The sequence below is a fragment of the Bos grunniens genome, chromosome 22 (genome assembly GCF_055505025.1).
Source record: "Bos grunniens cultivar Pamir isolate PY7600 chromosome 22, Bosgru_T2T1.0, whole genome shotgun sequence".
Lineage (NCBI taxonomy): Eukaryota > Metazoa > Chordata > Mammalia > Artiodactyla > Bovidae > Bos > Bos grunniens.
In genome coordinates, this window is record NC_141186.1 from 24,549,206 (window position 1) to 24,565,803 (window position 16,598).

The 16,598-nt window shown below is 41.4% G+C and overlaps 1 protein-coding gene across 9 annotated transcripts in view; it reads right to left on the bottom strand.

Moving 5' to 3' along the window:
• Positions 1-16,344, bottom strand: part of LOC147348220 (contactin-4) — a 1,019,923-nt gene extending 1,003,579 nt beyond the window's left edge. For 6 of the 9 annotated variants that reach the window (XM_086366644.1, XM_086366647.1, XM_086366638.1 and 3 more), the window contains exon 1: positions 16,085-16,337. The gene's annotated coding sequence lies outside the window, so the exon portion shown is untranslated. Of the gene's footprint in view, positions 1-8,023; positions 8,395-16,084 lie in introns of those variants that run through there. The other 3 variants (XM_086366642.1, XM_086366645.1, XM_086366640.1) reach the window with 2 other exon arrangements.
• Positions 16,345-16,598: the final 254 nt, after the last annotated feature.

The window sequence follows — 16,598 nt, forward strand, 5'->3', positions numbered from 1 at the left end:
CCTGCAATGTAACCTTCCAGTATCTCAAATAAAACATTTTTAAATGGAAAAAAAGGAGTGGTGCTCAATTTAAATTGTCCATTTGTAAATCTACTGCCATGAAACAATTCCTCCCATACTACGATATAAAGGCACTTAATTATCTTGTGCAATGTTTTTTTTTTTTTTATCATTATATGCTTTAGAACGTTTGTTGTTTGCTCATTTTCTTAGTTTTCTAATTTAGATCCCGAATTACTTATTAAACCCTGTGCATACTGGATTTAAATAATGAAATACATTAAGAAAGTAAAAATATTTTATATGAAAATGTAACATACTTTTCTACCAAGTTTGCTGTTTTCTTACATCATTAACACGATCAGAATAGGACATAAGAACTACTCATAGATCAGGCACATATCTAAAAGCTTAGACAGGTTACAAACACCACTCCACACACCAGCCCCAACATATCACTTAGATTTTCACATTAAATTAGGATGAATTTTTCAAAATTAACTGTCTGATGTCATTCTAGTCCTTTAAAATTGTGTAATGGCTTTCTATGTCCTCAAGGACACAAGTCAATTTCCTCTTATTCCCTAAAGATGCTACTTTGTACAATTCTATAATGCACTAATCACCCTAAGCACACAATTACACTGTCTTTGTTCTCTGCCCAACTCATTGGGCATCATTCACATTCAGGTCTCTGCAGTTCAGACTCTGCCATCACTCTCCTATATCTGTGAGGTCCACTCATTCTTAGCTCTTTGCCAGTCCCTAAACACAGCACTTCTCTCGTGATCTCATCCCACTGTCACACTATATTCTTTTCCTTAAGTGAAAACTCAACCTGCAAATTCTACCCATCCTTTCACTTTATCTCAATATTAATATCAATTCTTCCCCATAATTTCCTTGCAATTACCACCATAATATCCCACATCACACCACACTGTAATTTTGGTTTTCTTTTCACACCAAGCAAATAACTCCTTGAAAGTGCATTATACATGTCTCTTCATATATATATATATGTGTGTGTGTGTGTGTGTGTGTGTATACACACACACACACACACATATATATACACACACACATACATGCTGTGCTAAGTTGCTTCAGTCGTGTCTGATTCTTTGTGACCCCATGGACTGTAGCCTGCCAGGCTCCTCTGCCCATGGAATTCTCCAGGCAAGAATACTAGAGTGGGTTGCCATTCCCTTCTCCAATATACATACATATGTGTGTGTGTATATATATAGATATATATAGAAATATATATAAGCCTGAAGTCAAGCAAATTTCCATACAGAGGCAATATTTAGATTCTATAGGATATAAATTAATGGATGGAAGTCTATCAATGAATTAAGATTCTGATGTGAGTTAGCTTAGTAGATAGTAGAGGGGGATGTAAAACACAAAGAGAAACAATACTTAATTTCTCACTGTATATGTTAGAAATAAACCAAATAAAAAAGTAATTATAGCATTTAAGTAATGAGGTTAAGTGACAAAGAAGTGTTATTTGAATTCTGCAAACCCACATGGTAAATCCCAAACAAGGAGGAAGTAGAGAAACGTTCAAAATAAACTTACTAAAACTGTTTCATTCTTTAAAGGCTATACAAACACATGGAAAAGAAAATAACATTAGCTTGTTCCTCTTCAATTATGTAAAAATCCTTCATAGCAAGTATATTAATAATATATTAGTCATTACAGTTATACTCGCTAAGTTTTGACACTCAAAGCACCTATAAGGAGACTATGTGTAGAATATGTAAACTGATATTCTCCCAAGTAAACAGAAATTCATTCCCAAATATGATTAGTATCAAAGATTTTTGAAAATTGTGTAAAGCTTTTTAAAAATTTCAATCACATTTGACTAAGAGCAACTCGAAACATTTTTATATTTCTACTCTGTCACATGTCAGCATTTCTTTTTGTAGCATAGCAAGATGGGCTAGAGCTGAAGTAGCAAGAATATAGATGAGCACCTATTCAGTAATTCATTCTTTATAATAAATGACTCCTGACCATAGCCAAAACTATTTCTCCAAAATGAAATCTCAAATATTGCTAATCGCATCTCAGCTCTGATCCAGTGGCTCTCTGTAACAGTCATAAAACAACACACTATACAAAGGTTGCCTCCTTCTGTTTCTTTGCAGTCAAGGAAGATCCCATTGTCTATTCAAGAGATGTGGGTTCAATCCCAGGGTCAGGGAGATCCCCTGCAGTAGGAAATGGCAATTTACTCTTGCATTCTTGCCTGGACAATTTCATGGACAAAGGAGCCTGGCAGACTAGAGTCTATGAGGATGCAAAGAGTTGGACACAACTGAGCATGTGCGCGCACACACACACACACACACACCCATGGATAGTCACAGGGGCAAACATGCATCACCTTCTTAATTATTTAAAGGAATAACATTTCAAGTTTATAAGCTACAACTTTCATCATTTCATCAACAACATTAGGTATCATATTGAATAACTGTATGAAAAAATAAGATTATAATAATAAACTCCACATTTTTTAGGGATGATATAGTTATATACAAAGCATCAGTTTATGTGTACACATCATTAGCTCATTTTGGTCTTCATAATTCTATAAGAATACCCTCATTATATGGTAAGAAAAATGAAGCCAAGATATGTTAAATAATTTGGTCTAATCTTACAAGAGTCGTGTAGCCAGAATTTGATGATATCATTTTTCAATCACCAAGTCTGCCTCCTACTTTTCTTTTTCATCACATAAAACATTTTCCATCTGTGGAAACTGAATCACAACCTAAAACACGGAATTCATTATCACAGAGAATATATTATATTATGCTCCTTTTCTTAAGCATTAACCTTAATATATTGATTTAAGGAGTTACATTGTAAGAAAATTACTAAAATTTGTACAAGCTCATTAATTCAGAACAAAAGAAGACTGCTGCTTTGAATAACAGTAATGTGTAAAACAAAAGTACTAATTTCAGTTACAGCATATAATATAAACTACAAGGTACTGGTAAATTGCTACTAATAAAAGAACTGAGTAGAGTTAATGGAACTATGAATTCACAATAAACCCATGTTATACAGCCCATATACATATCTTCCCACCACATTCACAGTTATCTAGGATTGCTGCAATGTCTGTCATTCTGATCAACAGGTTCAAGAAAGAAAATAAAGGGAACATACTAGGAATTTTTAGTTAGATTCTGCTGCTGCTGCTGCTAAGTTGCTTCAGTCGTATCTGACTCTGTGCGACCCCATAGACAGCAGCCCACCAGGCTCCCCCGTCCCTGGGGTTCTCCAGGCAGGAACACTGGAGTGGGTTGCCATTTCCTTCTCCAATGCATGAAAGTGAAAAGTGAAAGTGAAGTCACTCAGTCGTGTCTGACTCCTAGCAACCCCATGGACTGCAGCCCACCAGGCTCCTCCGTCCATGAGATTTGCTAGGCAAGAGTACTGGAGTGAGTTAGATTATAGTAACTGGTGAAAGAGACCTTGAAATATGCTAAAGAAAATAAAAGGAACTTCTTTACAGAGCGAAGATCATGTTCTCAGAGTACAGACTTTTGAATGAATTTTATAGTACTACAGGTAAGCAAGCCAACCTTCCACAACTGTAACACAGAAATCTTCACAAACAGGCTGCTGCCGCAAAGTGTATCACAAATACATGTGACAATATTGTCAAGGCAGGTTATTTTCTATTTCTACTGTACCTCTCACTACCTCGGTCAGGAAGTAGGGGAAGCTGAGAAGAGTGAAAATGAATAGGAGACATCCATGCTCCTGCTGCTACTGCTGCTGCTAAGTTGCTTCAGTCGTGTCCAACTTTGTGCGACCCCATAGATGGCAGCCCATCAGGCTCCCCCGTCCCTGGGATTCTCCAAGCAAGAACACTGGCATGGGTTGCCATTTCCTTTTCCAATGCATGAAAGTGAAAAGTGAAAGTGAAAGTGAAGTTGCCCAGTAGTGCCCGACTCTTCACGACCCCATGGACTGCAGCCCACCAGGCCCCTCCATCCATGGGATTTTCCAGACAGGAGTACTGGAGTGGGGTGCCATTGCCTTCTCCGAGCTCCTGGTCTCTCACAAAACGAGGGGTGTGGAAGGCCCCTCACAGCCTCATTCAGAACTATTTAAATTACTAAATATAGTCTTAATGGCTCGTAAATTTGTTTTTGTTTTTTCCAGGAGACAAGCGGGAAGAAACAGCACATAGAAATGGGTAGTTCACCAAAGCAAGGAAACATATAATATATGAGCATCTGAAAAGCAGCAGAAAGCAGACAGAGGCCACTCGGCATAGGGTCTGATGTTTCACCAGTCCCTGATGGAATCCTGTTGCACAATCCAGTCTAACATGCGTTGTCTCAACAAACAGAAAGCAGCTGTGTGTACTACGTTCTGTATAAACTGCCAAGATTATAGTATAGAACAGGGCAAGTTTGCTTAGTGCTTAGAATGTATTGTGCACACCTGCTAAAGTATTAAACTCACATCATTTAATGTTCACAGCATCTCTACAAGGTAGGCATGATCTACTTCATTTTGCAGATTTTAAAAACTATTTTGTAAGGGTTAAGAACATGCTCAAGATCACACAGCTGGTGACAGAAGAAATCCAGGTGGGTCTGATTCAAAAGTGAATCACTGTCCTAAACTACTGGACTATGTTCATCACAGTGATCCGTGTCATCAAGAAGTAAATCATACTTAGCCACCTATTTAGTTGACCAATAATATAGTTGACCTGGATTTCCACCTTTTAAAAACCACTATTGGTAGATTCGGAGAAGGCAATGGCACCCCACTCAAGTACTCTTGCCTGGAAAATCCCATGGACGGAGGAGCCTGGTAGGCTGCAGTCCACGAGGTTACTAAGAGTGGGACACAACTGAGCGAGTTCACTTTCACTTTTCACTTTCATGCATTGGAAAAGGAAATGGCAACCCACTCCAGTATTCTTACCTGGAGAATCTCAGGGACGGGGGAGCCTGGTGGCCTGCCATCTATGGGGTCGCACAGAGTCGGACACGACTGAAGCGACTTAGCAGCAGCATTGGTAGATTAAAGCAAACTGTTATTTGTGAAAAATGAAAGTGTTAGTGGCTCGGTCGTGTCAGACTCTTTGAGACCCCATGGACTGCAGCCTGCCAGGTTCCTCTGTCCATGGGATTCTCCAGGCAAGAATATTGGAGTGGGGAGCCATTCCCTTCTCCAGGGGATCTTCCTGACCCAGTGATCAAGCCCAGGTTTCTTGCATTGCATGCAGATCCTTTACCATTTGAGTCACCAGGGAACCTCATTTATTTAATTCCAAGAATTCCACTTAACCACGTTTTTGCTGTAATTTTTACAAGGAATTAGAAACATGACTTAAGTAAATATTCTCTCTTTAAGAATGTCATTCACCTAATTAAATATAGTAAAAGTACTGTCTACACTCCCAATTAATTTGCTAATCTACAAGAAATCTAGAATCAATAGCTAGCTAATAGCTACTCAAATGAGTCACTAAAGACAAAAATATTCATATTTGTATTTGGTAGTTGAAGGGCAATCATAATACAGATGACAATATACATTTGTGCAACTCAAAATGATGGCAATGTGTCTAGAATCAAGCCCTATAAAACTTACTCGGGGATTTGAATCATGCCATTTGTTTTTTTATTGTTTGACTTTCTTCTCCTTCAAATTGGACCCATGTCAGCATAAGCACACTGGCTGACACCAGTCCTCACTGGACATTTCCATGACAAACCTAAAAGTCACAGGCAACATAAATTGTCAAGGTTTTATGAGTACAGCTCTGCTAAGTGCAAAGTATTTTCTAGACAAAAGTTTAGCGCAAAGGTAGAAGGGTCATTTTAGTGTAGTAAAAACAGAGGAGTCCTGGATGCATTTTTTTAGAACCTCAAATTAATTATGGAATCAGGAGTGCTGCCCTCCTAACCCTTACTTTCTCATGAACCAAAGTGTTTTTCCCAGAAATGCTCAACCTTTATTTAATTAATGGAAAAAAAAAAATAAGGGTTTTAAGTATTATGAGCTGAAACTGACCCTGCCTAAACATGGAAAATATTTTCACTTTCCAAACCATGAAAACTATTGATCCTGGCTTTAAATATGAAAGAAAAATAAACCTCTGACAAGAAAAAGAAAACAAATGAACCTTGCAGCCAACTCTTGCTTTTTCAAGTTTCAAACACCAGAAGTTCTTTCTCAAATATTTCCTAATCACTCTCACTGACTTATTTCTCCCTTTATCCCAAACACCTGTAAGATCATTAATGCTCCATGAACACATATTATCTGAGTTTAATTGTACTTTTGTTGCCTACCATGTTTTATGCAAGAGATACTCCAATACAAGTAAGATTAGCCAATTTAAAAACTAAACAAAACTCTGGGTGTGTGTGTGTATGTGTGTGTGTCCCCTTGCACTGGCATGTCCAACACTGTGTAACCCCACAGACTATAGCCCACCAGGCTCCTCTGTCCATGGAATTTTCCAGATAAGAATATTGGAATGGGTTGCCATTTCCTACTTCCCGACTCAGGGATCGAACCTACGTCTCCTGTGTCTCCTGCATTGGTAGGCGGATTCTTTACTACTGAGCCACCTGAGAAGCTCTGACAACTGTTTACCAGAAGCTTACTAGGGTTTTCAAAGCACTAGTTACAAGTGTTAAGTACTTTGCAAGCTGTACTCCACATAATGTTCACCAACTCCTGCACCTTTAGGGACAACCCAAATTTCTAGATGCGTCCATCAATAAACTGAGTGATTTAATTTACCATGTCATTTAATTATCTGACAAACTCTACAAAACACATATTATCCCATCATATAGCTGATGAAGCAGAAACCTAGAAAGTAGGTAATTTGCTATCACACAAAATAATACAGCTAGTACAAAAATGGATTTAGAACTGCTAAGAAATTAGTCTTCAAATTCCAAACTCTTATCCTCTCAAGAAACTCACATGGCTTACTTCACTCTGTATAATAGGCTCCAGTTTCATCCACCTCATTAGAACTGATTCAAATGTATTCTTTTTAATGGCTGAGTATACAATATTGTAAAGTTAAAAAGTAGAATAAAATAAAATAAAGAAACTCACATGCTACTGAGTGACACGTGAAGGAACTTGTCCCAATGGACCAAGACTTTCCTGATTTAAACAATAATGTACAGCATCTTGGGAACCCTTCAGTCTTATGATAACTGGTTGGTTACTTTCATGACAGGTATTATAGAAGTGGAATGGGGAAAAAAAATACAACAGGAGTTCGTATGTACAGGGAAGGGAGTCATTGTTTACTCCTCAGCAGTATGGAAACAAGCTTAAGAGAGGGACATTTGAGTTAAGCATTATGCAAAGTACAATAAACATGGTAAGAAAAGACAGCAGAGGTAGACTGAGAGGCAGTGTAAACAAAGGTGAGGATAAAAAACCACATGACAAGGTCCAGGCTGGATGACGAGACTGGGATGGCTGAGGCTGTGGGCTTTAAAAGGGGAAACAATGAAGAAATATGATCAGCAAAAAAGAACATCACGTGGGAAGGACCACAGTAAGTCTCAGAAGAGAGAATCAAGCCTGAGGACATGATTTTTCTTCCAACTCCCTTCACAGCTCTACAAAGAGACAGACTTTGAAGAAATGAGAGCTTGGCTTAATGATTTAGTGACGAATATCTGTGCCTGGTAGGATACTGCCAAGTGATTCTTGACTGGAAGTCTGATTTATTATGAGGGAGTGCAATTGTTGTTAGGCTCATAACTAAAGTGACACATCTGATGAGCTCAGAAACACACACACACACACACACACACACACACATACTTTCCTAACATTCCATTCCTGGATTTTTGTCCCTTGCCTCCTTGATCCAATAAATTAGTATTGACTGCAAGTGATGGAAATTCAACCCGAACTAGCTAAAGTCAAACTGTAATTTATGAATTCCAAGAGCTAAAAAATCAGAAGGCAAACTCACATGAGACGTAGCTGGATGAATCGTCTCAGGCAGTATAAGAGGACTGAGTTTCTCTCCGTCTTGCCTCTGGTTTTCATTCTCAAGTGACACGTGATGACTGTCACTTGCCCGAGGCTTTCTTCCCTGGTAGCAAGACAGCTGGAGCAGTGGCAGACAGACATGCCCCTGGTTCTGGTCTCCTTGTTCACAGGGACTGGTTCAGGGCATGCATGGAGCCCAGCTGGAGTCACTAAGAAGCTAGAAAACATCTCCATCCTCCGCACTGGTTCTCACCAGGCCCAATGCCTGTTCTGGAAGCAATTACTGTGGACACAGAGAGCCAGGGCTCTTCCTTAAGTAAAAGAGCATGTTCCAGTCCTTAAGAAGGAAATGGAGTTCACCCAGACCTTTTGCACTAAGAATGGGCTAGTACCAGACAATAAAATATTATCCAGTACTAACAAGACATGAGCTTGCTGGCCATGAAAAGACATGGAGGAACACAAATTAAATGCATATTATTAAGTGAGAGAGATCTACCAGAAAAGGCTACAAATGTATGATTCCAACTATGTGACATTTCAGAGAAGGTAAAACTATGGAGACAATTAAAAAGATCAGTGTTTTCTAGGGGTGGAAGATTCAAGGGAAAAAATAAACAGGCAGAGAACAGAGAATTCTTAGGGCAGTGAAAATACTGTGTATGATATTATAGTGATGGATGTATGTCATTATACTTTTACCCAAACCCACAGAATGTACCAAGAGGGGACCCTAAGGTAAACTAAGAACTTTGGGTGATAATGATGTGTCAATGTAGGTTTATCCTTGGTTTCAAAAAAACACCATTCTGGTGAATGGCATTGATAATGGAAGAGGCTATACATGTGCTCCAGTAGGGGGTATATGGGAACCACTGTATGTCTCTCTCAACTTTGTTTTAAACCTAAAAATGTTTTAAAAAATAAAATCTTTGAATCAGTTCTAATGAGGTGGATGAAACTGGAGCCTATTATACAGAGTGAAGTAAGCCAGAAAGAAAAACATCAATACAGTATACTAATGCATATATATGAAATTTAGAAAGATGGTAACGATAACCCTGTATGCGAGACAGCAAAAGAGACACAGATGTATAGAACAGTCTTTTGGACTCTGTGGGAGAGGGTGAGGGTGGGATGATTTGGGAGAACGGCACTGAAACATGTATATTATCATATGTGAAACAGATCGCCAGTCATTCGATGCATGATACAGGGTGCTCAGGCTGGTGCACTGTGATGACCCAGAGGGATGGGATGGGGAGGGAGTGGGAGGGGGTTTCAGGATGGGGAACACGTGTACACCTGTGGCAGATTCATGATGATGTATGGCAAAACTAATACAAAAAAAGAAAAATAAAACATAAAGTCTTTACAGCAGCTTCCCACTGATCTATTTTACACATGGCAGTGTATTTATGTCAGTCCTAATCTCCCAATTCATCCCACCCACTCCTTCTCCCACTGTGTCCACACATATCCATTCCCTATGTTGCTGTCTCTATTCCTGCCCCGGATATTGGTTCTTTTGTACCATTTTTCTACGTTTCACATATATACTTTAATATGTGATATTTGCTTTTCCCGTTCTTACTTCACTCTGTAAGACAGACTCTACAAAGCACAGGAAGCTCAGTTCAGTGCTCTGTGATGACCTAGGTGGGTGGCATGGGCAGACGGTGGGAGGCAGGTCGAGGAGGGAGGGTATATATGTAAATATATAGCTGATTTGTAAAGCAATTATATTTCAGTAAAAAAAAAAAGACACAAAATAAATAAATAAAGTCTTAAAACTAACAAAGACAAACAAAAGGACAGTAACAGAGGCCAAGGTTAATACACACACACTCCTTTTTGCACATCTACAGAGGGGGATATGAGAACTGGCTGGTTCTCCATATCCACATTCATTCACTGGAAAGCTGTGACAGAGACTGCCTAGTTATTTGGCAAACATGTTTCTAAACATGTTTTCAGGCATGTTTTCTTTCCTCCTGGGCACTCAGTGTGAGTCTACTCTTCAGCTTCCCTTGTAACAAGGAATGGCCAAGTGACGGAGCTCTGCCTAGTGGAATGTGGGCGGGGGCCATGATAACTGTTCCCAGGGTGGGCCTAAAATAAACTGTCTGAAACCTGCCAGGACGTTTTTCTCCTCACATGCCATATACCTTTTCTGAACAAAGAGGACTCAGGAGAGGACAAAGCCACACAAGGACGAGGAACCCGATTCTCTGAATGACTCCAAGGAAAGCCGCTCCTGTGCTGTGAGTCCTGAACATGACAAAGAAGTATAAAGACTTTTCAAGTCACTGAAAATTTAGTTTATCTGACACAGAAGCTAGAATTAGCTTTTCACAAGTCCCTGTGGGACTCAGTTCTTTAGGAGTCTGAAAACATGATAGTAAACTAGGCTTCCCTGGTGGCTTAGTGGTAAAGAATCCAAAAAATATGCCTACCAATGCAAGAGATGCTGGTTCCATCACTGTGTCAGGAAGATCCCAAGGAGGAGGAAATGGCAACCCACTCCAGTATTCTTGCCTGGGAAATCCCGTGGACAGAGGAGCCTGGTAGGCTACAATCCATGCAGTCACAAAAGCAAGTTTAAACCTCTCCATCTCACTAACCCCATTAAATCACAAGAGGGGCCTTGAAACCCACACACACACACACACACACACACACACACACAGATGGCATGGATGTGAGGAGAATTGGAAGGGAGAAAAATTTAGGGGAAAAAAGCAAAATAAATCAAATTTCTTAGGACAAGAGGTTCAGGGACCATTAGAAGGAAATGAATACAGGCTTTTGAGAAACAGTTGATTAATAAGTTTACAGTATATCTGCCTCCTTGCATGGTGGGAAGATGGGTGGCTTCTCATTAATTAATTGTGAAGACGATACAAATACACACTGAACAAGAAGAAAAAATGAGTCTATAATGTGGACAAATAAATTATTCTGGCAAACTATTTCACTCTCATTATGACCACCTCACATTTCCACTGGAAGCCATAAGTGTACTAGATAGTTCTGTAAAAGACAGAAGACAATTGCATAGGAAAGAAGAGACGAAGCAGAGTCTCTAATATACGTGGGACAACAGAACAAAAATGACAAGAGGACGCATTTTGTTTAGAGGATTCAAGGATAAGAGACAGAGGTTCCTTCAGTCATGCAGGAAATACTGAAACACTCTTGGAAAGCTGAATCAACAGGAGGAGACTTTCGGGGAGCTGGGGATGTTAATGAACAGTAATGCCTTTGCTCAAAGGTAAGGGTAGGAGAGGATGTTTCAGTTGTGAACTTATCAGTAGGGATATTTGCTTAGGCTAAGAAATGAACAGGAATTTATCTTCACACACTGCAGCATAAAAGTGATAGGCCAGGATTTCCAAAATGAAAGCTTAAAAGAAAGGTTAAACAGATCCTAGAATTTTTTATCAGAAGTGAAAAAGCACTGTAATGGGGGAGGGGGGGGTCCTCCTTTAACTATCTGCTCCTGATGCTGGTAGGTATTCAAAATAAACCAATGTCATATATAATTCTGCCTCTGTATATCTTCAATTAGATGCAGTCTTTTAACTTCTTTAGGATTTTTAAAATTTTCCTGCACCTTTTTTATACAGACAAAAAGGAAAGTTGGTCCAATGGCTACAATAAGAAAAGCACTGCAGCAAGAACAACAACAACAACAAAAATAGTGAAGCTTCCAGGAGAAGCAATTCTAGAGTCAGACAATGTGGTTCAAATCCCAGCTCTGCCACTTGCTGGCTATGCCAGGCAAATGATTTAATTTCTCTAAGCCTAGTTTTCTTCAACTATACAATAGACAAAACAATAATCCCTATGGGGAGCACCTTAGCAAAGGACCTCAAAAATAATACACACTATCTGTGTAAGCTGTCTCTATCATTTTCTTATATCTATTCCAGTTTTTCTGCCAGAAAACCAGTAGTTGGGCGGGGGAAGGGAGAAGGGGAAGAGAGAAGTAGCATTCATTGAACACGGGGAAATATCACATGCAATCACAGGAGGCCAGACAACGATGGCTGTTCCCCCAAACCTTTTATGTCTTCCTGAAAACACAGCTAAACTACATTTCCCAGACTTCCTTAGAGTAAGATATACACATATATAACTGAGTTCTGGCCAACGGAATGAAAGCAAAAGTGATATGTATGACTTCCACGTCTGGGCAGTTAACATCCTGCAAGTCTTTCTCCTTCCTACAGATGAACACAGATGAGCATGCTGAAGATGGCAGGGACACAGAACGTATTAAGGCTGGATCTTCCTATCACATCTTGGAGGAATGCTGCCAGGATCACTCATTTTGAAACTTTATATGAATGAGAAATACATTTGTTTCATCTAAAGCTGTACACTTTGTTTCGATTCATTTGTTATCATTCATAATCTACCCAATCTAATAAAGCCAAGCTCTTTACCTATATTCCTGTGTATAATACCTACCATGCTGCATTGAAATAAATGTCATCCCAATTTTATAGCTAAGGAAACAGAGGTTCACAGAAGTTATTCAATTGTCTTGTCCAACATCATGACTGTAATAAGTGGAAGGGCCACATTTAGGTCCAGGTTAATCTGCTCCACAGTAAATGGGCTTTCCACCCTCCACACAATAAATGCCACAACACAAAAGGATTCTTCCTTCCTTCACTCATTCATTCCTTAGTTTCCTCACTTTCTAACCACTAGAACTTTGGTCTTTGAACTAAGACTTCATATTTTTTATCTGTATATCCAATTTGGGAGATCTAGGATGACCCCCTAGGTCACATTCGTCTCTTATGCCTCATTTCATCTACATGTGAGTCCATGGCAGGGAAACAAGGTTCCTAATTCACCTGTTACAGGAGCTCCACGTTCCTATCAGTTCTGCAACTGGCCACAGTATCACAGATGATGAATGACAGAGGTACAGACAAGGAGAAAAGGTAAAACAATCCCAGACCAGCAGTGATCTCCAAAGCATACACCCTAGGGGCTGTGCAAAGCAATCTGCTAGGATACAGAAAAAGAATATTTGAACAACTGTTTCCTAATTTTTTACTTTCTTTATCCTTTGGTTTCTTTTTGGGTATATTTTATAAGTAGTAGGTCAACATAACTGTATATGTGTGAAATGTATACATAACTAGTGATCTATGGTCAAATGTCCTCTGATAGAACCTGATTGAAAAATATGAAGACCAATAGGTCTAAGTTAATAAAGCTGGTTTCCTTCACCAGACTTAGTACAGTGGGCTATGGAAAATGACAACAATAAGACTCTCCACATCTGAATATACAGACATCTTCCACTTACCCTATGAAACAGATTAATTAAAATCATATAAAAGCATGTTTTCATAGAAGATTAAATTATTTGGATTTAAAAAAAGACTGAAACAAATGTATATTATGTCTATGTCTTCAAAGAAAACAAAGAAGAATCCAACGCATTAAAATCATGCCCAAACTTGGGGCGAAAAGTCAGAACTATAAAGGGGAGTCTTCTCCTGAGAAGTTTACTTATCCAGGTTACCTTCATTTTATAAGACCTAAACTGATGTAACAGATGTCCTGTGTACCGTTAAAAAAACAAAAAAAACAAACTATAGTTAAAAGATAAAGTGCTTAGTGGGAAAAAAATAATCCTAAATCCTACTTCTGAATAAAAAAGAGAGAGAACTAAGCAAAATAAGTGGATGATTTTTTTTAGTCAACATAATTTGAAAAGCTTGTTCTCTGTTCACTCTTTTTAAAAAAAGATCTTTAATTTTTACCGGAAAAATATCAACTTGCACAATGTATTTTCTAAACCCACATTTATTTTGGCCACAGACATCCCGGTTATTTATTTTTTTTATGTTAGTGAATGCACCAATGTCACTGCACATATTTTTACTGTACAATGCAGTCTACTTTGCTGATTGAGAAACTGTGTCATTCAGTCATCTAAGAAATATTTTGCTGTTCCTATCATATGACCTACCAATATGAAATGACTAGGGAAGGGGGCAACAAACTGACTGGAGGAGAAAAATTCCTCCAGGTTAAAGGAAGTGAAAAGTGTTTATAAAAAGGCTGCAAACAAGGAAACCTGCTTTCTTTGTAATTTCCAAGTGGCTCTGATCTGCACCCTTAAACAACAGGTCACTCCCTCTACTATCTCAGCCCCTAATTTTAAAAGGTCAGTTTTTCATGCTGGCCAGCAAACTTGGAGGGTCCTCTCTGATAAATAATGAAGCTTACCATCATGATCCCACTTCATCAAGCCAGAGCAGCTGAAGCCAGTTTAAACAAATAAAATCAATAGCAATTTATTAGGTGGCAAAAAAAATAATATCCCCATGGAACTTTACTTTTGATCCTTAGCAGCAATCTTATACTTTCATCACCTCTTGTGTTTATTCACACAAGGCAGGAAGAATAAAGTTATGGGTGAAACGTGAGTTTTCTCATCAAGCCACCAAAACTACCTCAAGGTGTCTACCCCATGACACAACGTTCTTTTCCACTCACTTGGGCCGAGGCAGAGAAAAAAAACCTTGCTAATCAGCCGGACTAAAGGACTTAAACCATAAACTTCAAAGCACAAAATAAATGCACATTCCAAACAAAAATGGAATTATTACATGAAATATCCACTTCACAGTAAACTGCAGGAGCTTCCCATGCAATTAAAGGACGCTGTTATTCTGACGCCTCTATGTTGATTCCAGTAAGAAAACTAGAAAAAGTTCCGGGAGCCTAGCATTCCTCCCAGGAGCTCCTCCATGCAAACAACCCTTCAACACAACCCAAGATCCACCCACACCTCCAACGCAGACCACCCACCCAGGGTGAGCTGCCACACTGACTCGCCCTAAGACCACCTCCACAAGCCTCTTCGCTCCAAATCTGGAGACCCCAGCCAACCACCAACCTCCTAAGCTTCGCGTTGAGCGAAGCCCGTTCCTTGTAGGAGTTCCGCTGTGCTGCAAAATGTTTTCATGTATCAGACGCCCTGACTGGTTCTGAGAGATTCAAGAGCCCACGTCCTGCTAAACCTCACCTCCACATCTTTCATAAGCAATGAAATATATTCGCGAAGCACAAGGAAAAGAAATGCACGCAGGGCTCGAGCCCTCCGTTTCAAAAGGAGAGCGAGCCGGCTGGTGTCTGCAGGGTGCCCGGCGCACATCTCGCTGATGTCTGGATCCGGGGAAGAGAACAGGGGGTTGCCTTCGCTTTTCAAAAGGAACTGCGAATCCCCCTGAAGTTGCAGGTAAATGAACGCCTCACCCACAAGCTCCCGCTGAGTCTGGGTACATCAGCTAGGTGCCACAACAGCGGGGACCCGGTGGATGTGGTTCGTCGCTGTACCTCCAGCGCTCAACACTGAGTCTGGCGCACAGTGGCCGCCCCCCGCCCCCCCCCCCCCCCAAAAAAAAAACAGTGTCCTTTCTAACAAGACTTCTTCCACCGCGGCTACGGGATCTTGCCTTTTCAGTCCCAAGTCCCTTCACATCTCAGCCCAAGTTCGCCTTCCTCTACTGTGGCTGCAGCTGGGCGCTCGGAGCCCCGGGGAACATCTGAGGGAAACTCTCCCGCCGAGAACCGCGCGCCAGCGGCGAAGGCGCGCGGAAAGGGGACGACAGCCTGAAACCAGTTGCAGGAGCTGATTTTAAGGGTTCCTGAAGCATTACCGGCTCTAGGTTCCCTCTTTCCGGGCAGCCTTCCGGCGCAACAAACTTATTTTCTGACTAAAAACAAGGGTTGCCGTGAGGTGACTGCGTGGCGGCGTCGGTGACCGGGCTCCTCCCGGGTTCAGGGCGCACGGTGCCGGCTGCCCAGACCCCGCAGGGTGACCGGGCCCACGGCGGTTCGGCCCACAGCCCCCGTCCAGCCCTGCAGGAGGGGACGCCCCCGAAGAACCCCCTCTCCACTGGGCAGCCTCCGAGACCCGTGCTCTTTCTCCGAATTCGAGGTGCCCAGGGCAGCATGCACCCAGGCTGGAGAGGGACCCGGGCAGCTCGCGCGCTGCACTTACCTGAGCACCTGAGCGCGGCTCTCGCCTCAGCTTCGGGTGCGGCGCCGGCCCAGACCGAGGGTCCCAGAGTAGTGGCGAAAGCTTCCTACTTGCGACCAATCCCGGTGTTGAACCCGGTGCTCTGCCTGGTGCCGCGCTCCCCTCCCTCCTCACGCTCGCGGCTGCTCAAAAAACCCGGCGCCGCGGAATTCAGGCTGCGGGCTCCCCAGCCCCAGAGGAGGGGCAGACGCGTGAGGAAGACGCGGGGGGCGGGGGGGGGGGAGGTGGCGGCGCGCAGGGGACTGAGCATGCTCAGTGCGCGGCCGGAGGAGGCGAGCGCCCCGGCGCTGCACCTGCCGGCCCTGCCCGCGGGAGAAGGGCCCCGGTGCCCGGGAGCAAAGATGTGACAGGGTTCCTCGCCTGAATCCTGGTCGCCCAATGAACCATCAAGCCGATGCCCGTGCGGGCGTGAAGAGGATATGCTGCTTAGCGACGGGAAATAAACCGACTCGATGCCGCCTTCTTTTGCAACCCG